The sequence below is a fragment of the Triticum aestivum genome, chromosome 6B, assembly GCF_018294505.1.
Source record: "Triticum aestivum cultivar Chinese Spring chromosome 6B, IWGSC CS RefSeq v2.1, whole genome shotgun sequence".
Taxonomy (NCBI): domain Eukaryota; kingdom Viridiplantae; phylum Streptophyta; class Magnoliopsida; order Poales; family Poaceae; genus Triticum; species Triticum aestivum.
In genome coordinates this window covers 584,438,582-584,459,621 of record NC_057810.1, presented here as the reverse complement: position 1 = coordinate 584,459,621, position 21,040 = coordinate 584,438,582, and the positions used below count along the sequence as shown (strand labels likewise).

Genomic DNA, 21,040 nt, shown 5'->3' with positions numbered 1-21,040 from the left:
CTCCTGCCTGCATATAGAGTATTAAGTTCATAAAGAACAGAGTAACGCATTAAGTAAGATGACATGATGTAGAGGAATTAACTCAAGCAATATGATGAAAACCCCATATTTTTATCCTTGATGGCAACAATACAATACGTGCCTTGCTGCCCCTACTGTCACTGGGAAATGACACCGCAAGATTGAACCGAAAGCTACGCACTTCTCCCATTGCAATAAAAACCAACCTAGTAGGCCAAACTAAACCAATAATTCCAAGAGACTTGCAAAGATATCAAATCATGCATATAAGAATTCAGAGAAGACTCAAATAATATTCATAGATAATCTGATCACAAATCCACAATTCATCGGATCTCGAGAAACACACCACAAAAGAGTATTACATCGAATAGATCTCCAAGAACATCGAGGGGAACATGGTTTTGAGAATCAAGGAAAGAGAAGAAGCCATCTAGATACTATTCATGGACCCGTAGGTCTGTGGTAAACTACTCACGCTTCATCGGAAGGGAAATGGTGTTGATGTAGAAGCCCTCCATGATCGAATCTCCCTCCGGTAGGACGCCGGAAAAGGCCCCTAGATGGGATCTCATAGGTACAGAAGGTTGTGGCGGTGGAAAGTGTTTTCGTGGCTCTCCCTGATGGTTTGGGTGTATAAGAGTATATATGGGCGAAAGAATTAGATCAGGAGAGCTCCGAGGGGCCCACGAGGTAGGGGGTGCGCCCTAGCCCCTAAGCACGCCCTCCACCCTTGTGGGCGCCTCGATGCTTCTCCGACTTCATCTCCAAGTCTCCTGGTTTGCTTCTGGTCCAAGAAAGATCATCGCGAAAGTTTCATTCCGTTTGGACTCCGTTTGGTATTCCTTTTCTGCGGAACTCTAAAACAGGCAAAAACAGAAACTGGCACTGGGCTCTAGGTTAATAGGTTAGTCCCAAAAATAATATAAAATAGCATATTAATGCATATAAAACATCCAAAACAAATAATATAATAGCATGGAACAATAAAAAATTATAGATACGTAGGAGACGTATCAAGCATCCCCAAGCTTAATTCTTGCTTGTCATTGAGTAGGTAAATGATAAAAACAGATTTTTTTGATGTGGAATGCTACCTAACATATTTATCCATGTAATTCCCTTTATTATGGCATGAATGTTTAGATCCGAAAGATTCAAAACAAAAGTTTAATATTGACATAAAAACAATAATACTTCAAGCATACTAACAAGGCAATTATGTCTTCTCAAAATAACATGGCCAAAGAAAGCTTATCCCTACAAAATCATATAGTTTTGCTATGCTCCATCTTCATCACACACAATACTCAAATCATGCACAACCCCGATGACAATCCAAGCAATTGTTTCATACTTTTGATGTTCACAAACCTTTTCAACTTTCACGCAATACAAGAGCGTGAGCCATGGACATAGCACTATGGTGGAAGAGAATATGGGGTTGTGGAGAAGACGAAAAGAGGGAGATAGTCTCACATCAACTAAGCATATCTATGGGCTATGGATATGCCCATCAATAGATATCAATGTGAGCGAGTAGGGATTGCCATGCAAGGGATGCACTAAAGCTATAAGTGTATGAAAGCTCAAAAAGAAACTAAGTGGGTGTGCATCCAACTTGCTTGCTCATGAAGACCTAAGGCATTTGAGGAAGCCCATCGTTGCAATATACAAGCCAAGTTCTATAATGAAAAATTCCCACTAGTATATGAAAGTGACAAAATAAGAGACTCTCTATCATGAAGATCATGGTGGTACTTTGAAGCACAAGTGTGGAAAAAGGATAGTAACATTGCCCCTTCTCTCTTTTTATCGCATTTTTTTCTTTTGTTTCTTTTTTCTCTCTTTTTTGTATTGGCTTATTTGGCCTCTTTTTTATTTTGGCTTACTTGCCCTCTCTTTTTATTTCCTCACATGGGACAATGCTCTAATAATGATGATCATCGCACTTCTATTTACTTACAACTCGAAAATTACAACTCAATGCTTAGAACAAAATATGACTCTATGTGAATGCCTCCGGCGGTGTACCGGGATGTGCAATGAATCAAGAGTGACATGTATGAAATAATTAAGAAAGGTGGCTTTGCCACAAATACAATGTCAACTACATGATCATGCAAAGCAATATGACAATGACAAAACGTGTCATAATAAACGGAATGGTGGAAAGTTGCATGGCAATACATCTCAGAATGGCTATGGAAATGCCATAATAGGTAGGTATAGTGGTTTTTTTGAGGAAGGTATATGGTGGGTGTATGGTATCGGCGAAAGTTGCGCGACACAAGAGAGGCTAGCAATGGCGGAAGGGTGAGAGTGCGTATAATCCATGGACTCAACATTAGTCATAAATAAATCACATATTGCAAAAATCTATTAGTCATCAAAATGAAGTACTAAGCGTATGCTCCTAGGAGGATAGATTGGTAGGAAAATACCATCGCTCGTCCCCGACCGCCACTCATAAGGAAGACAAATATACTCTTAAGTCCTATCTGCCACTGATACGACTCTACGCATGCTTAGTGTTCGCCTTACCTAGAACAAGTATGAAACTAGAAGTACTTTGTAGGTGTTGTTGATAGGTTTGCAAGATAATAAAGAGCACGTAAATATAAACTAGGGGTTGTTTAGATAAAGAAGCAATAAAGTAAATTTTATTAGAGAGTTTTTTGTCACAAGAAAGTTATTTGTCCCTAGGCAATCGATAACTGGACCGATAATCACTATTGCAATTTTATTTGAGGGAGAGGCATAAGCTAACATACTTTCTCTTCTTGGATCATATGCACTTATGATTGGAATTCTAGCAAGCATCCGCAACTACTAAAGATTCATTAAGGTAAAACCCAACCATAGCATTAAAGCATCAAGTCCCCTTTATCCCATAGGCAAACAACCTACTTACTCGGGTCTATGCTTTCGTCACTCACGCCACCCACCATAAGCAAATCATGAACATATTGCAAACCCTACAGTGGGGATCCCTCACGCTTGCGCGACACGGAGGGCACAATAGGACAACACCAATGATAAAACTTGCAACTCAAACCAATCACGATCATCAATTAACCCATAGGACAAAACGGATCTACTCAAACATGATAGGATAGCCATACATCATTGGGAAATAATATATAGCGTTGAGCACCATGTTTAAGTAGAGATTACAGCGGGTAAGAGAGGGGTTACACCTCTGCATAGAGGGGGGAAGAGTTGGTGATGAAGACGGTGAAGTTGTTGGTGAAGATCGCGGTGATGATGATGGCCCCCGGCAGCGCTCCGGCGCCACCGGAAGCAAGGGGGAGAGAGAGCCCCCCTTCTTCTTCTTCTTATTCCTTGACCTCCTCCCTAGATGGGAGAAGGGTTTCCACTCTGGTCCTTGGCTCCCATGGCGTGGGAGGGGCGAGAGCCCCTGCGAGATTGGATCTATATCTCTATCTCTCTCTGTTTCTGCGTTCTAGAATTCTGCCCTGGCACCGTTTCTTTTATATCTGGAGATCCATAACTCCGATTGGATTGAAACCTTCGCCCAGATCTTTTTACAAAAATTAGCTTTCTTGCGGCCAAAGAAGGGCATCAACCGCCTTACGAGGGGCCCAGGAGGGTGGGGGGCGCACCCACCTGGAGTGGGCGTGGGCCCCTGTCTCGTGGCCACCTCGGGCACCGTCTCGTGTTGATTCTTTCTCCTAAAAATCACAAATATTCTAAAATAATTCTCTGTCCATTTTTATCCCGTTTGGACTCCGTTTGATATTGGGTTTCTGCGAAACATAAACCATGCAAGGGACAAGAACTGGCACTGGGCACTGGATCAATATGTTAGTCCCAAAAATAATATAAAAAGTTGCCAAAAGTATATGAAAGTTGAAGAATTTTGGCATGGAGCAATCAAAAATTATAGATACGACAGAGACGTATCAGCATCCCCAAGCTTAATTCCTGCTCGTCCTCGAGTAGGTAAATGATAAAAAAGATAATTTTTGGTGTGGAATGCTACCTAGCATAATCTTGATCATATGTCTAATCATGGCATGAATATTAAGACACGAGTAATTCAAAGCAATAGTCTATCGTTTGACATAAAAACAATAATACTTCGAGCGTACCAATAAAGCAATCATGTCTTTTCAAAACAACATGGCCAAAGAAACTTATCCCTACAAAATCATATGGTCTGGCTGTTGCTCTATCTTCATCACACAAAGTATTTAATCATGCACAACCCCGATGACAATCCAAGCAATTGTTTCATACTTTAGTAATCTCAAACTTTTTTAACTTTCATGCAATACATGAGTGTGAGCCATGGATATAGCACTATGGATGGAATAGAATATGATGGTGGAGGTTATGTGGAGAAGACAAAAAGGGAGAAAGTATCACATCGACGCGGCGTATCAACAGGCTATGGAGATGCCCATCAATATATATCAATGTGAGTGAGTAGGGATTTCTATGCAACGGATGCACTAGAGCTATAAGTGTATGAAAGCTCAACTGAAAACTAAGTGGGTGTACATCCAACTTGCTTGCTCATGAAGACCTCGGGCATTTGAGGAAGCCCATCATCAGAATATACAAGCCAAGTTCTATAATGAAAATTCCCACTAGTATATGAAAGTGAAAGCGTAGGAGGCTCTCTCTAAGAAGAACATGGTGCTACTCTGAAGCACAAGTGTGGTAAAAGGATAGTAGCATTGCCCCTTCTCTCTTTTTCTCTCATTTTTTTATTTTCTCTCTTTTTTATTATTTTTTTATATTTTTTGGTGGGCTTCTTTGGCCTCTTTTTTTTATTTGGGCTTCTTTGGCCTCTTTTATTTTTCATAAAGTCCGGAGTCTCATCCCGACTTGTGGGGGAATCATAGTCTCCTTCATCCTTTCCTCACTAGGGCAATGCTCTAATAATGATGATCATCACACTTTTATTTACTTACAACTCAATATCTAGAACAAAGATATGACTCTATATGAATGCCTCCGGTGGTGTACCGGGATGTGCAAGGATCTAGCGTAGCAATGACATCAAAAAACGGACAAGCCATGAAAACATCATGCTAGCTATCTTACGATCATGCAAGGCAATATGACAATGAATGCTCAAGTCATGTATATGATGATGATGGAAGTTGCATGGCAATATATCTCGGAATGGCTATGGAAATGCCATAATAGGTAGGTATGGTGGTTGTTTTGAGGAAGATATATGGTGGGTGTATGGTACCGGCGAAAGTTGCACGGCACAAGAGAGGCTAGCAATGGTGGAAGGGTGAGAGTGCGTATAATCCATGGACTCAACATTACTCATAAAGAACTCATATACTTATTGCAAAAATCTACAAGCCATTGAAAAAAAAGTACTACGCGCATGCTCCTAGGGGGATATATTGGTAGGAAAAGACCATCGCTCGTCCCCGACCGCCACTCATAAGGAAGACAATCAATAAATAAAATTGTGCCCCAACTTCATCACAAAGCGGTTCACCATACGTGGATGCTTCGGGAATCACAAACATCAACACAAGTATTTCTACTAATCCACAGTCGCCCACTAGCATGACTCTAATATCACCACCTTTATATTGCAAAACTATTGCAAGGAATCAAACATATCATATTCAGCGATCTACAAGTTTATGTAGGATTTTATGACTAACCATGTGAAGGACCAATTCCTGTCATCTCTCTAAATAGATATAAGTGAAGCAAGAGAGTTTAATTCTTTCTACAAAAGATATGCCCACGCTCTAACAAATATAAGTGAAGCAAAAGAGCATTCTACAAATGGCGGTTTTCTATATGAAGAGAAACAGGCAATCCAAACTTCAAAAGATATAAGTGAAGCACATGAAGTATTCTATAAAGCCATACTCAAAAGATTTAACTGAAGTGCAATGAGCATTCTATAAAACAACCAAGGACTTCATACCAGCATGGTGCATAAAAGAAAAATGAAAACTAAATGCAAAAGACGCTCCAAGGTTGCACATATCACATGAACGAAACGAATAGGAAAACATACCGATACTTGTTGAAGAAAGAGGGGACGCCTTCCGGGGCATCCCCAAGCTTAGACGTTTGATTCTCCTTGAATATTTACTTGGGGTGCCTCGGGCATCCCCAATCTTGAGCTCTTGCCTCTCTTCCTTTTCCTCATATCGAGACCTCCTCGATTAGACACTTCATCCACACAAAACTTCAACAGAAAACTCGGTAAGATCCGTTAGTATAATAAAGCAAATCACCACTCTAAGTACTGTTGAAAACCAATTCATATTTTTTTTGCATTGTGTCTACTGTAGTATAACTTTTCCATGGCTTAATCCACTGATATAAATTGATAGATTCATCAAAACAAGCAAACTATGCATCAAAAACAGAATCTGTCAAAAACAAAACAGTCTGTAGCAATCTGAACATTCACCATACTTCTGGTACCCCAAACATTCTACCACAATTAGGAAAAACAAACAATTTGTATAGAAAAACAGTGCAAAAAGAATCAGAACGATTTGACTTTCCAGTTAAAAATGTAAAATCGCGCACTACAGCCAAAGTTTCTGTCCTGCACCATACAAACCAACTAGCATTGTAAACATCCTAAAGGCAAACCTTGGCACATTATTTTTATAATACAATGGAATTGTACAAGGGGATAATTATTTTTGATGAAAAGTTTCTGTAATTAAGATTCACAAAGTTTCCGTGAGCATGAACAAAGTTCAAGGAGCTCTCCCACTTCAACAATGCTTGTCTTTCTCACTTTCACTTTCCTTTTTGAAAAGTTTTGGGTTCCCCTCTTTATTTTTTTGTTTTTAGACTATATAAAGGCACTCAACAGAAATAAATGACTCTCTAAAACTTCCGGGTTGTCTCCCTGGCAGCGCTTTCTTTAAAGCCATTAAGCTAGGCATATAGTGCTCAAGTAACGGATCCACCCGGATCCCAAGGTATATCAAAGCCAATTTTAATTAACAATGATTTGTGATTTAGTAATGAGCACAAAGTAACATATATCATGCAACAACAAAGTCTAACTCTCTTCCTATGCATCGACATGTCATAAAAGAACAATTCATGGACACATAGTAAAGGCCAATGCATAGTATAGGCAGTTTCTTGCAATTTTATCATATTGGAAACATAGAGAGGTGGAGATATAGTTCCTCTCTCATAATAATTGCAAGTAGGGGCAGCAAGCACATGCATATTATATCTATCAAAATCATCATGTGTAGTAGTAAAAATCAACCCATCAATATAATCCTTAATAAGCACAAACTTCTCCGATATAGTGTGGTAGGGAGAATTCAAAAAGATAATAGGACTATCATGCATGGGTGCAATAGCAAAAATTTCATGTTTAACATAAGGAACTATAGCAAGTTCATCTCCATAAGCATAATTCATATTGGCATCTTGGCCACAAGCATAGCAAGCATCATCAAAAAGGGATATTTCAGACGAATTCAAGGGATCATAGCAATCATCATAGCAATCATCCTTCAGTAAGTATGAAGGGGAATTAAACAATGTATGGGTTGAAGAGTTACTCTCATTAGAAGGTGGGCACGGGTAGCTAATCCGCTCTTCCTCCTTTTGTTCTTCGCTCTCCTCATCATCTTTTCCATCCAATGAGCTCACAGTTTCATCAATTTCTTCTTCCATAGCTTCCTGCAAAATATTAGTCTCTTCTTGGACACTGAAGACTTTCTCAATAAATGTATCAATATTGTAATTGTATTCATAATTTTTATAGCAATATCTAAGTATAGCAAAATTTTCAGGTCTGTAAATTGAATCATCAAAATCTTCAAACTCTTTAAACATAGATTCAATCTCATAAGCACCCATAAAAGCAACGAATTCTTCTATTTGTTCCACATCATAGTAATCATATATACCATTAGCATAAGAAGCCAAGGTTTTATTATCATTAAATTCGCATGAAAAGGGAAGGTGTGGAGCCTTCATCCTAGAGCAACAAGTATAATCATATCTCAATCATAGATGCCTAGCATACCAATACAACATATAAGTTTGATCCCATAATAGTTTCCCTTTTTGTGTCTAGCGATAATCCCTAAAGTATTCATGTTGATCCAACGTGTCTCCCATAACATAATTGAATGGGGTTTTCTCAGGATTATCAAAGTAGTACATAATTTGTTTCACATAATGAGCATCGAGGGTTTTAGGAGGTTCCCCATCTCCATGAGCAGCAAGTACACCTAATTTTTTTTGGTATTTCGTGTTCCATATCCATAACTAAAGATAGAGAACAACTAAGAACAACAAATAAAAATTACTTAGTGATAAAGCAAACAAGCACACACGAGAATATTCAACCCATGCTATGACTCCCCGGAAACGGCGCCGGAAAAAGGTCTTGATAACCCACAAGTATACGGGATCAATTGTAGCCTCTTTCCATAAGTAAGAGTGTTGAGCCCAACGAGAAGCTAAAGGTAGAACAAATATACTCTCAAGTCCTATCTGCCACTGATACGACTCTATGCACGCTTAGTGTTCGCCTTACCTAGAACAAGTATGAAACTAGAAGTACTTTGTAGGTGATGTTGGATAGGTTTGCAAGATAATAAAGAGCACGTAAATATAAACTAGGGGTTGTTTAGATAAAGAAGCAATAAAGTAAATTTTAGTAGAGAGCTTTTTGTCACGAGAAAGTTATTTGTCCCTAGGCAATCGATAACTGGACCGATAATCACTATTGAAATTTTATTCGAGGGAGAGGCATAAGCTAACATACTTTCTCTTCTTGGATCATATGCACTTATGATTGCAACTCTAGCAAGCATCCGCAACTACTAAAGATTCATTAAGGTAAAACCCAACCATAGCATTAAAGCATCAAGTCCCCTTTATCCCATACGCAAACAACCTACTTACTCGGGTCTGTGCTTCCGTCACTCACGCCACCCACCATAACCAAATAATGAACATATTGCAAACCCTACAGTGGGTATCCGTCACGCTTGCGCGACACGGAGGGCACAATAGGACAGCACCAATAATAAAACATGCAACTCAAACCAATCACGATCGTCAATTAACCCATAGGACAAAACGGATCTACTCAAACATCATAGGATAGCCATACATCATTGGGAAATAATATATAGCGTTGAGCACCATGTTTAAGTAGAGATTATAGCGGGTAAGAGAGGGGTTACACCGCTGCATAGAGGGGGGAAGAGTTGGTGATGAAGGCGGTGAAGTTGTTGGTGAAGATCACGGTGATGATGATGGCCCCCGGCAACGCTCCGGCGCCACCGAAAGCAAGGGGGAGAGAGCCCTCCTTCTTCTTATTCTTCCTTGACCTCCTCCCTAGATGGGAGAAGGGTTTCCCCTCTGGTCCTTGGCTCCCATGGCGTGGGAGGGGCGAGAGCCCCTCCAAGATTGGATCTATATCTCTGTCTCTCTCTGTTTATGCGTTCTGGAATTCTGCCCTCGCAACATTTCTTTTATATCTGGAGATCCGTAACTCCGATTGGATTGAAACCTTTGCCCAGATCTTTTTCCAAAAAATAGCTTTCTTGCGGCCAAAGAAGGGCATCAACCGCCTTACGAGGGGCCCAGGAGGGTGGGGGGCGCCCACCTGGAGTGGGCGTGGGCCCCTGTCTTGTGGCCACCTCGGGCACCGTCTCGCATTGATTCTTTCTCCCAAAAATCACAAATATTCCAAAATAATTCTCCATCCATTTTTATCCCGTTTGGACTCCGCTTGATATTGGGTTTTTGCGAAACATAAAACATGATAGGCAGGAACTGGCACTGGGCACTGGATCAATATGTTAGTCCCAAAAATAATATAAAAAGTTGCCAAAAGTATATGAAAGTTGAAGAATATTGGCATGGAGCAATCAAAATTTATAGATACGATGGAGACGTATCACACCTCTATTCCAGTTTATCCTCTGTGTTTACATACTTATCCAAATGATAAAATATTTGAATGGGATCATTTACACGGACAGATACACCTCACATTATAGGGGGTTTATGTGTTTCCACTACATGCATGAGCAGATGATGGTATATGCAAATTAGGTTGGAAATAACCATTTGCTGGTATCTTTTTTGGGGTATCATTGGACTAATGTGAAGGTGTATCACCAGTTTCTGTTAATATTTGCATTTGGAGCATACTAAAATGTAAATTTCCTTATGTTTATTTACGTTGCCTTAGCTATCATCTATCTTGGATTATGTGACTCTTTATTAGAAAAATCATGGCAAGAAACTTTGGCGTTCACAAAATTTATCGGTCAAACTTACTGATCTAGAACAAGTTGTAGGGAAAGTGCTCAAGTCCATCTCAATTTTTGCTTTGCTGCTTCATTTACCTCTCTTCCCATTTGATTGTGTTGTTGCAGCTTGTTCACTCCATGCTTTTGTTATTGTTGGTTCTATACTATTCAAGCACCATGTGTACAATGATAAAGAGAAAAATGGTGCGGCAAGGCATGCGTTTCCTTCTAGTAGACACTATTGTAAGTTTAAAAAATGCCACTCCTCTCCGGTTTACGGGCTCAAATCTGAAATATCATGGTAAATGGAGGAATATAACTTTAGAAAACTATCCAAATTAAACTGATGCATTAATTTGAATTAACTGCAATGCATGCATGCTTGGCCAGTACTACTAGATGAGTAGGAACATTACATGCATTTTTAAGTTTCTTTCTAATTCTTGCATGCAAAGATTTAGTGCACCTTGAAATCTCAATAAAAGATGGAGATAGGCCACACCGCCATAGAAATATGAAGATGGACCCTTTAAATTGGAAAAACAAAAAATACTGAGATAAGCCCTCTAAACCGGAAAGAAGGGAGCATTCTCTAAATACTCTCATTTGTACATGGCACCCCATTTTCTTTAATGGAATGGAATTTTAATCTCTAACCATAAGAATTGTTGACGAGACCATGGTTCACACCTCTGCACCGTCATACCCACCCTCAAAGAAGTTACCGTCGGAGCCACCACCACTAAGGCCACTTCACTGCACCCCTTGGATATAACCACCATCATAATTTGATGGCTTGCTAAACACCCCCGCCATAACTGCCGACCTACTCACCAACGCCACTAACACCAAGATCGTCGGGACAACGCTACCTTGACATCGACACCTGACATTGCTTCCTTGTTTAGGTTCTTCGACAAGGGTCGAAGGATACAAGTGGCACCGGTTGGGTTGTATGTCTCTAGTTATAACCTAGAAACCATCGTAAACCAGCCCCAATCGACGCCGCCTGCAATCTGGCCCCATGATGGGTCGTTGCCCTTGGACCCTGATGATGTGCCGAGCACGATAGTCCCATCTGCGTACAAAACACGTCTAGGAAGTTTGAAAATCAAACTGCTCACATGTCGATTTACTATTATTATAGCCATTATAGAGTAGTTGGTGGAGGCAAGGTATGTCGTGTTGTCGCTACCACCGGAGACCATCTCCACCTGTGGCAAAACAGTGATCCAGGTGGCACTGTCTAGGCAGACCCGGTGTCGTGGTTTTCGTGCGATAGTGTCATCGGTGGATGACTATTTGTTCGGTAGGGGCGGACGACGGCCGATCGACGAGTTAGAGAGAGCACATAGATGGTTTACCTAAGTTCGTGCCCTCAGGGGAGGAGGTAAGACCATACTCCTGCATGTAGTATTAAGGTGGTCATTAGGGATCTAGAGGATCACCGATGAGTTCTGTCCTAGCAATTACAACCCACCTTACCTAGCGGCAGTGGATGGAGCTATTCTTGAAAGTGGATCTATCCTAGGTTTTTCTCTCTCTGCCCTCAGGGGATCCCTGGTTCCACCTTATATACGGCTGGTCCTCGGGTTACATACGCTTTCAACCCTTCGGAGCTCTGCCCTGAGAATCTAGGCAGTGGCGGACTCATGGCCTTCTTCTCATATCATTAATTCCGAGGAGATCGAGGGTTGCCCCGGCTCCCGGCTAGAGCCCTATGGGAAGCACACTCACATATCCCTTGGGAACCAGGTCTCGATCCAGGATGACCGAGGCCCCTCCCTATCTGGGGGGGGGGGGGTTATTTGCCACCCAGGAGGGCGTATCGTGCTCGCCCTTCACTCGTGTGTGTTTGGCCGACTTAGGGTCATGGTGGTCAGTCTTCGATACCCTTGGTCTATGGCCTTTAGGACCTAGGGTCCCATTCCTCACCGCCACGGCCTGCTGAGAACCTGTCGTTTTGGACATGATTTTCAAGATGATGTATGGACCTGGGGTCATTGGGTGCAAGATGGGTATGCCACAATGGCTTGTCCCACTCCCCATGTAGTTTAGTCAGGCTGCCCATAGTGGGTTGATATGTTTCCATTGTATCTATAATTTTTTATTGTTTCATCCTATTATATTACGAATCTTAGATACTTTATATGCAATTTTATATTATTTTTTGGGGACTAACCTATTAACTCAGTGCCCAGTGCTAGTTGCTATTTTCTTCTTCTTGTTTTTGGCTTTTCAGGAAATCGGTACCAAACACAGTCCAAACACGATGAAACTTTACGGTGATTTTTCTGGATCACAAGGGACCCTAGAACATCCGGGAGGATGCTAGAAGATCTAGGGGAGAGCCATGAGCTCACGTGGCGCACCCCCAGGAGGGCACCACCTGAGCTCGTGGGTTTTAAGCAGCTCCGTTTGACCTAACCCCAACTCCATAAATTTCCATAAATCACCAAACCAATAGAGAGCCACCCAAAACAACTTTTATGCCGCCACAAGCTTCTGTTCTTCTACAATCCCATCTGGAGGCATTTTCCAGTACTCTACGGGAGGGGAAATCAATCATGGAGGGCTTCTACATTATCCTTGCTGCACAACAAATGATGTGTGAGTAGTCTACCACAGACCCACAGGTCCATAGCTATTAGCTAGATGACTTTTTCTTTCTCTCCAATCTTCAATACAATGTTCTCCTTGAAAATCTATTTGATATAATATTCTTTTGCGGTGTGTTTGTTGGGATCTGATGAATTGTGTGTTTATGATTAGATTATTCACTAAAAGCAATTGAGTCTTTGCTGAACTTTATTATGCATGATTTTTATAGCTTTATATTTATCTCTGATCTATCTATTTGGTTGGCCAACTAGGTTGATTTATCTTCAGTGAGAGAGGTGCTTTGTAGTGGGTTAAATCTTGCGATCTCCTCACCTCGTGATATAAGGGGTATCAAGGCACGTATTTGTATTGTTTTCATTAAGGGTAAAACAACGGGTCTCAATCATATTGCTTGGTTTTGTTCTGTCTACATTACATCATCATACTTCATGCATTACTTTGTTTGTTATGAACTTAATACGTAGAGAAGCAAGCATAGAAGCGCTCTTGAAGTGGAGTAATAATAGTAGATGTAGAATCATTTGGTCTACTTGTTACAGACGTAATGCCTATATACATGATCATTGTCATGAATAACATCATAACTATGCGCTTTTCTATCAATTGCCCAACAATAATTTATCTACTCGTCGTGTGTTATCTTTATGAGAGAGAAGCCTCTAGCAAAAGCTATGGCCCCTAGGTCTACTTTTATCATATTACAAAACCAAAAACCGGGCCTCGAGGGTGGTTCGCGGGATCGTCCATTGGCGGTACAAGGGTCACCAAGTACGATCTACACCGACTCATCTGCTTTTGCTACAACTAGGAGTTGGTAACAATCATGATCCAATCCTCTAATGAACCTTCATATTGTTCTCGATGTTCATAGGCCGTTTTTTGATTTTCTACTATGTTTCCCAACACCATGAAGGATGCATCTCCTGGCTAGAGGAAGGTTAGTATTCCACTATGCGTCCAGTCGTTCCTCCCGGGCCGTCAGAGGCATCTTGTCCCTGTTTCATGGCCGCTTCATCGGGGGCTACGGGGAAGGATTCATGGCACTTTCCGAGCCCGAGTGGTCTTCGTAGCCACCCAGTTTGCCTGTGGTGTCCGCATGGAAATATAGGTGTCCGAAATGGAAGACCTACCTGTTGGTTGATCCCCTGCATCCCTGTAGTGGTACTAAAGACGACCGAAGGTTGGGCCTTGATTGATCGTGTGCTTATGGGGTTCCGAGGCCAAACAAGCCACTATGATATGCTTGGTCGGATCTGCGTGCACCATCCCCTACCTTGTGCGCCAACTATCCTGGTTTTGTGTGACATTTTCGTTGATGGATGACTATTTATCGATATGGGCAGACGATGACAGAATTAGGGCTTAGGGAGGTAAGACGCAAAGTTTACCCAGGTTCAGACCCTTCTGGGAGGAGGTAAGACCCTACTCCTACCTTTAGTATTGTAGTGGTTGCTGAGGATCTAGAGGATCGTCCGTGAGATTTGTCCTAGGGATTACAGCCAACCTTGCCTCGTGAAGGTGCATGGAGTTGTCCAGAAAAGTAGATATGTCCTAGTTCTTTTTCCTTCTCTCCCTCAAGTGATCACTAGGTCCGCCTTATATATGGCTCGTCCTTAGGTCACATTTGCTTGCTACCCTTCTTAGGGGGGACTATATCCTAAGAAGCTCGCCAATGGGCGGACTCGCCTATGAACCCTTTCCTTCTTCTCGCCCTTCCTTTCTTGGGTCATGGCAATCTTCCATCCTTGTTCTCGCATCACCCGGGCACCACCGGAGACCGGTACACAACTAGGGAGAGGGCCCCGTCATGGATGCCACTTTGACTCCGATCGTTAATGCGACATCCGTAACACCAGATCTTCATTCTTTGCAAGCATGGAGCCGATAAACCCCTCCTGTATCGGCGCTGCTCATGCTGGATCATTTCATGTCACTACGTCATCCATGAGTGCTGGCACCTTAGTCACAAAGTACCCACAGGTGAGTGTGGTGCTCGAGAGACGCATAATGGAAAAATGCCAGCCCCCCATCGACATTGTCGTTGTTGTTTTCAATATCAACGGTGAGTGCCGAAATTCCCCCCTAGTCACCTTTAACAAGCCTCCACTTTTCACGGTCATATTTATGGTAGCTTCAGAGGCCCTGTTTAAATAACCAAGCTTTGCCAATTTCTTCTGTAAGGAGGGAAACCCCTAGCCTCTGCGCTAGGTGATGTACACAACCATAATTGAGTTTCGTCATGAGCTATCTTATTATTACTCTTTATCCACCTTTGCACATATGAGATATGAGCATTCATCTTGCATCCGTAGCTACTAAAATATAGAGGAAAAGTAATCAACTTGATCCCAACAACAGATGTTAGTAGAGTTGTTCCAACTAAAGTGATCGTCGTCAACGGCCATGCTTGGGATCCAATACATAGCATCACTAGCTGGGATAGCTACCATGGAATCTAAGGAGTTGCTGCTATTAGACGCCATTGTAGCATTGGAAGTTGCTGTTCTAGATCCCAACTTGCCAAGATACTCAACACTTTGAGACCCTGAGATGATGATGCTTTCATTACTCACTAGTGTACATGACGAACCAGGTTTTTCTTGAGGAAACGATAACAATCCTTCATATGTAACAAGTTCTGTATCATTTACCACCACTTCCTCTAGTTGATCCCATTGTTCGTATGCCTTGGTGGCCAATTGCTTCACTTGGACCTGTAATTAAGAATAAAGCAGAAGTAAGAAACTACCAAGTTCGGACAGTTTTTCACAAATTGATGTACGAATGAGGTACCATTTGTTGCTGGTGTAGTTGTTGCAAAGAGCATGTTTGGCCTCCAATCCTTGCTGCTAAAATCTCTCCTATAGGGCTGAATATAACATCACGTCTTTCAGATTTGAAGATGTAGCATTTTCGTCCCATATTACACATTTTTGCGTGATTCAGTGTTGTCCTCCATTGCTGATCTGACATGCCAACAAGCTAAAATATATGGAATAGATAATAAGAATTATTACCATGCAAATGAAGTATGCACATAATTTCTACTATGACATGGTTACATTTTTTAGCTTATCAGGATCTACGGTTTGAAGCTTCAGGAGGTCTTGAGCGTTCTTGACCCCCTCGGACTCCAATCTCTTGTCAATCGGTCCATCTTTTCCGATGTTTTTGAGCCTCCATATATTGTCAGTCAAGAGTGGAGGGTAATGCTTCTTGTACACTAGTAAACAAAGGAAATGTGGTTTAATGTAGTGTTTTACTACGTCACGTATGTATGCCAAGGAATATGGTATGGAGGAAGAAACAAAATGGCTAATGTAGTCATGGAACTCACATTCAACATATAACGATGATCTTAAAGGTTGATTAACTAAGAGCATCAAACTTACATTCACCTCGATGATCTTCCACTGTGAAGCTTTCGCTCGTTGCCTCCTGAATCCTTGGCCCATGATAGCTCGCTCCCATGACACGAACACCGATTCGGAACTTACGGCTCCTTATCCAGCTTGAATTATCAGTGAAAGCCACATCATTAATCACGGCCACTCCTTGATTGTTCATTGCTACATTGAGTGTACTACCCACAAGTAGTGGTCTCCTACCCTCTCTAGCCATCACAATTGCAGCAGTAAACTGATCATCCGTCCACCCCATGCCATCCTCGCAACTGAAATCACCATCTAGGACAAGTACCTCCAGCTTCAGTGTTGAAGAGCCTTCGTTAGATTCTGTTTGAGTGATATGGTGGTTGGTTCTAGTATCCATGAGCCAGATTTGAATTTTGTTCATGGTGACATCAACAAGCTTGTTGTTGGTGAAGATAGGTAGCATGAGCTTCTTTGCAAAGGAAAGCTTCAACCTAGGCGAGACATCGACCTCTTGGGTGTGTAAAGGGAGAGACCTGATTAATAATGGTTGATTTTATCATATTGATATTGCATTCCCATATAGTTGAAGCAAATTGATGGAATTGATACATCCATAAAATTAAATTTGCTGAATAAAAAATATTTCATTGTCAAACAATAGTATTATTATTGTATATATGATGCCAAAGAATATATTTGAAATGTGTGTTGCTTCTTAACATGTAACATTTGAAAATAGGCTGGTGCAAATGGTCAGGAAATATATGAACAGGTTGCAGATTATTATTTTAGAAAATCGGTCAGGCTGTAGACTGTTGACTGCAAAAGTATGAAGAAAGGACATACCGTGTCAACAATGGCAGTATATAAGCTATGTAACAGAATGCTAGTAGCGTCTGATGGAAAGACAATAACTTTAATATACCTGTGTGGTAAGTGATCGTGCTGAGAAAAGATGTTCTGAATTTCCTCTTGTACCTAAATATTAACATCAAATAGACACTTAAATATTGCACTCAACGTCTTGCATGTGATGATCAGTGGTACAACTTTGGAAACAAAAGGAATGAGAATTTGTGCCAATTCATAAGCAGTTGCTCGCATAAATATTAGGGATCAACAGGGTGCAAACTGATTGGATAATGGGTTTTTATTTAGTCCGGCTTTAGTGCTACATTTTATCTTTACTCTTAGTAAATACTCCCACCGTTCGAAATTACTTGTCGCAGAAATGGATGTATCTAGACGTATTTTAGTTCTAGATACATCCATTTCCGAGACAAGTAATTCCGAACGGAGGGAGTAGATATAAGTGAAGCTAGTTCGAATTGTGGCAGTACTAGCCTTAGCAATAGATGATTTAACCTATGTCACATGAATATATATATGATTCTGGAGCTTACCACCCTACGAATAACCGGTTCCAAACTCATGGCAATTTGCTGGATAGTGTCCGCTGCCATGGCTCTTCCGACGACGCTGCAAAGATAGTCAAGAAATCCAAGTAAATTCAAAGTTAACTAACACTCCTAAAACACACGTGTGCAAGCCACGAATATGGATATTTAGAACTTCTGTGTAGAGCATATAATTGGTTACTAAGCTAAAGACAGCTCTTATTAGACGGGTTATAATTCTTAGTAGTTAGTACTCTCTCGGACCCAAAATAAGTGACTCAACTTTGTACTAGCTACTAAACCTAGTACAAAGTTAAGTCACTTATTTTGGGATGGAGGGGGTATTTGCTTTGATTTAGCTATATCTAAAATACGATTTCATTACTTTTACAAGAGTTGAGGCATGAGATGTTTGATTCAATGTAACCATGATATATGAGCTGTTTGTGACGCTCCCCACTTACAAGGCTAAGTTTGTCCATACGAGCTCTTTACTTATATATATAGGTTAGTTATATTGTTTTAGAAAAGCTAATCCGTAAAATTAGTACCTTCTATATATATCAGACCAAAACTCATTTCATGCCACACGAAACGGTGTAGAAGAAAAACATTTCTTTAGAGCTAGATATATGGTACAGGATCTGTTTAGCTTTCGCAAGCTCTTGGCTTGGATAAGAAATTTACCCTTGTGTTGTACTTGTACCATCCTTAATTAGCATCCCAAATATTTGTGTGCATCTTCTGATACAGAGGCCGAGGGTTTTTCTTCTAAAACAAAGTCCCAAATATTTATTTTCTTATTTGAATGTAGAGCAAGGTCCATCTTAACCTTATGTGACTTACCTGCTTTAAGGTAATATGATTATATCATGCCAATATATGCCAATATGTAGAACACACGAAATTAACGGCCCATGTCGATTGGGTGTACCTTAACAATTCTCAAGATATGAAATCATGTGATATTTTATCCCTTGACCCAAAGATTATGTTATTACACTTATTGAATCAGAAAATATATAAGGAGAACCAACGGCTAATCCAATTTATCGTTATGTATGCATTCCTATCGATCAAGAAGAAGCAAGAAACAAAGATACATAGTTGCTAGCTACGAGGAAAGAAATCAAAGCATGGGCTGAAAACCATTCCAAAAGCGAGAAGTTAAGTGAAGGGACTAACGATCTGAAGGAGAGTGGCGCGGCCGGCCGTATCCGCCTCGGGCCGTGCCGTTGCTGATGGGCTGATGATAGTCGCCTCCGCTCCCCTGCTCGTCGTCTTCCTCTTCGCCCCGTGGCCTTCGCACCGACATCTTAATTTAGCGGATGAAATGGGAGAAATCAGGAAGAGCTAGCAGATTAATGGAGCTGACTCTGCAAGCTAGCTGCAGGTTGGGAAGGAAGCTACGCGCTACGCGGGCATAGGGCATCAATGGCCATGGGGATACTCGAAAGCAATCTAGCCTGAAGCCATATATATACTGTAGCTCTAAAGAAATGCAATCTAGCCATGAGTACTACAGCTAGCCAGGCCTACGTAGAGAAATCACTGCAAGCTTTTGTCGTCGGCAGAAATAAAGAATTGCAGTGCCGCATCGGGACAGAATGTCCCTAGCAGGCTCCAGGAAGGTGACCGGAAGCTGGCTAGCTAGCCACCCGGCGCATCGCACCGTTAATCTTGGGGTTAGTTTCAGTTTACAGCCATGGTTAATTACCAGCCTTCCGGAGGCAATGGGCAATGCAAAGTCTTGCCTGGGTTGGTGCAGGGCAATCTGGACTTACGTAGAGGAGTTACGAACGTTTACATAAAAACCAAGGTGGAGCATTATGATTGGTGTTTAGGGAAGGGAGGGGCCCACCCCCTAAAATCAGGGGATGTTTAGATTAGTTTAGAAGGTTCCGTAGCCTTACGTATGGTGTTCGTAGGTGTAGGATTATTGGACTATATATTACGTACATACTCCCTTCGTCTGAAAAGGTTTGTCCCTAAAATAAATGTATCTAGCATCAAATTAATGCTAGATAAATTTATTTAAAGGACAAGCTTGGGACAAGCTTTTTCCCCCGCCGGAGGGAGTACGCACCAATGACAGAATGGACTTGGAAATCAACGCGGCCCGAATTCCGTCTTCAGTTCGATGCCGGCTGTAGGCTGTAGCCTGTTGCTACAAGTGAGTGGGAGACGAACGTGCTGCTATGCTTCCGTGAGCATTCCCTTGAGGCTCCGGAGAAATTAAGAGCATAGCAGCCGTCACCTTGTGCACACGCACGTACCCATCCAGCCCGGGAGGCGAAGCCACCTTCCAAAAAGTACCACCAAAGGACACCTTCCAAAACGTACCACCTTGTGGCCATGATAGCATCGAAATTACGGCTCCTTAGGTACATTTATTAACTGCTTATTTAGCTGGTAATTAAGTACTACTAAATATGTATCTAGCATTAATTTGATGCTAGATACATTCATTTAAGGGAAATATTTAGCTGGTAATTAAGTACTCCAGGTGAATAAGACATTCGCGTAGTTTTAGGTCGACAATTTAACTATCTAAATATGTATTATATGTGACAAAAATTATATATTTAAAAACTACATCCGCGTAGAAATCTAGTGATGTACTTTTCATGACATATAACACATATTTAATTGCTCAAATCGATGACCTAGAACTACGCGAATGACTTATTCACCTAGACGGAGGTAGTAGTAAACTCTTCCTGGACCGACTGGAAGCAACTTTAGTAGCAAGCTTGACTTCATGATGTTTTCTATGCATCTTCTCAAACGACTCGGTTCGGAAAGCGTCGACCCGGAGAATGAGTCCAACGGTTACTGTACGAACGGGTGACCAGAGCGCCCGTGGCGACGCAGGCGGCGATCCTGCGCCCGCCTCCGTCTCCGGCGGCCTCCTCGTGGCTCCCTCCGCCGCGAGGGACGCGTGGACTGTGGCCCGGCCGGGGCCAAGCAAGAAGCAAGCCTCCCCACCGCCATGCTCGCGTGGTTGGTGGGGGGCAGGTTCTGGGCGCTGGCGGATGCGTGCTCGGATGACGACGACGCGGAGGATGAGGGCGCCGAGGCGGAGGAGCGGGCGGAGCAAGGCCGGCCGGCGTGCTCCGTCGGCGATTTTGTGGCGCGGGCGGAGGAGCTCGAGGGCTCTTTCAAGGCCGGTGGGCGTCGCGCGTTTGCGCCGGGCGGCCGTGGCCCGCGGCGCAGCGTCGACAGCCTCGCCTCGCGCTTGCGCGGGCCGGGGAGGGCAGGAGTGGGCAGCCGGCGGACACCGGTTTGCTCCTCGTCCCTGGCCTGGGGCCAGACTGACTGGATCTAGGGGGATCAGCGCTAGCGGCGG

The 21,040-nt window shown here is 42.1% G+C and overlaps 1 pseudogene; it reads right to left on the bottom strand.

The window, feature by feature from the left end:
* Window positions 1-15,235: 15,235 nt before the first annotated feature.
* Window positions 15,236-19,006, bottom strand: LOC123139422 (protein SAR DEFICIENT 1-like; annotated as a pseudogene).
* Between the last annotated feature and the right edge of the window lie 2,034 nt (window positions 19,007-21,040).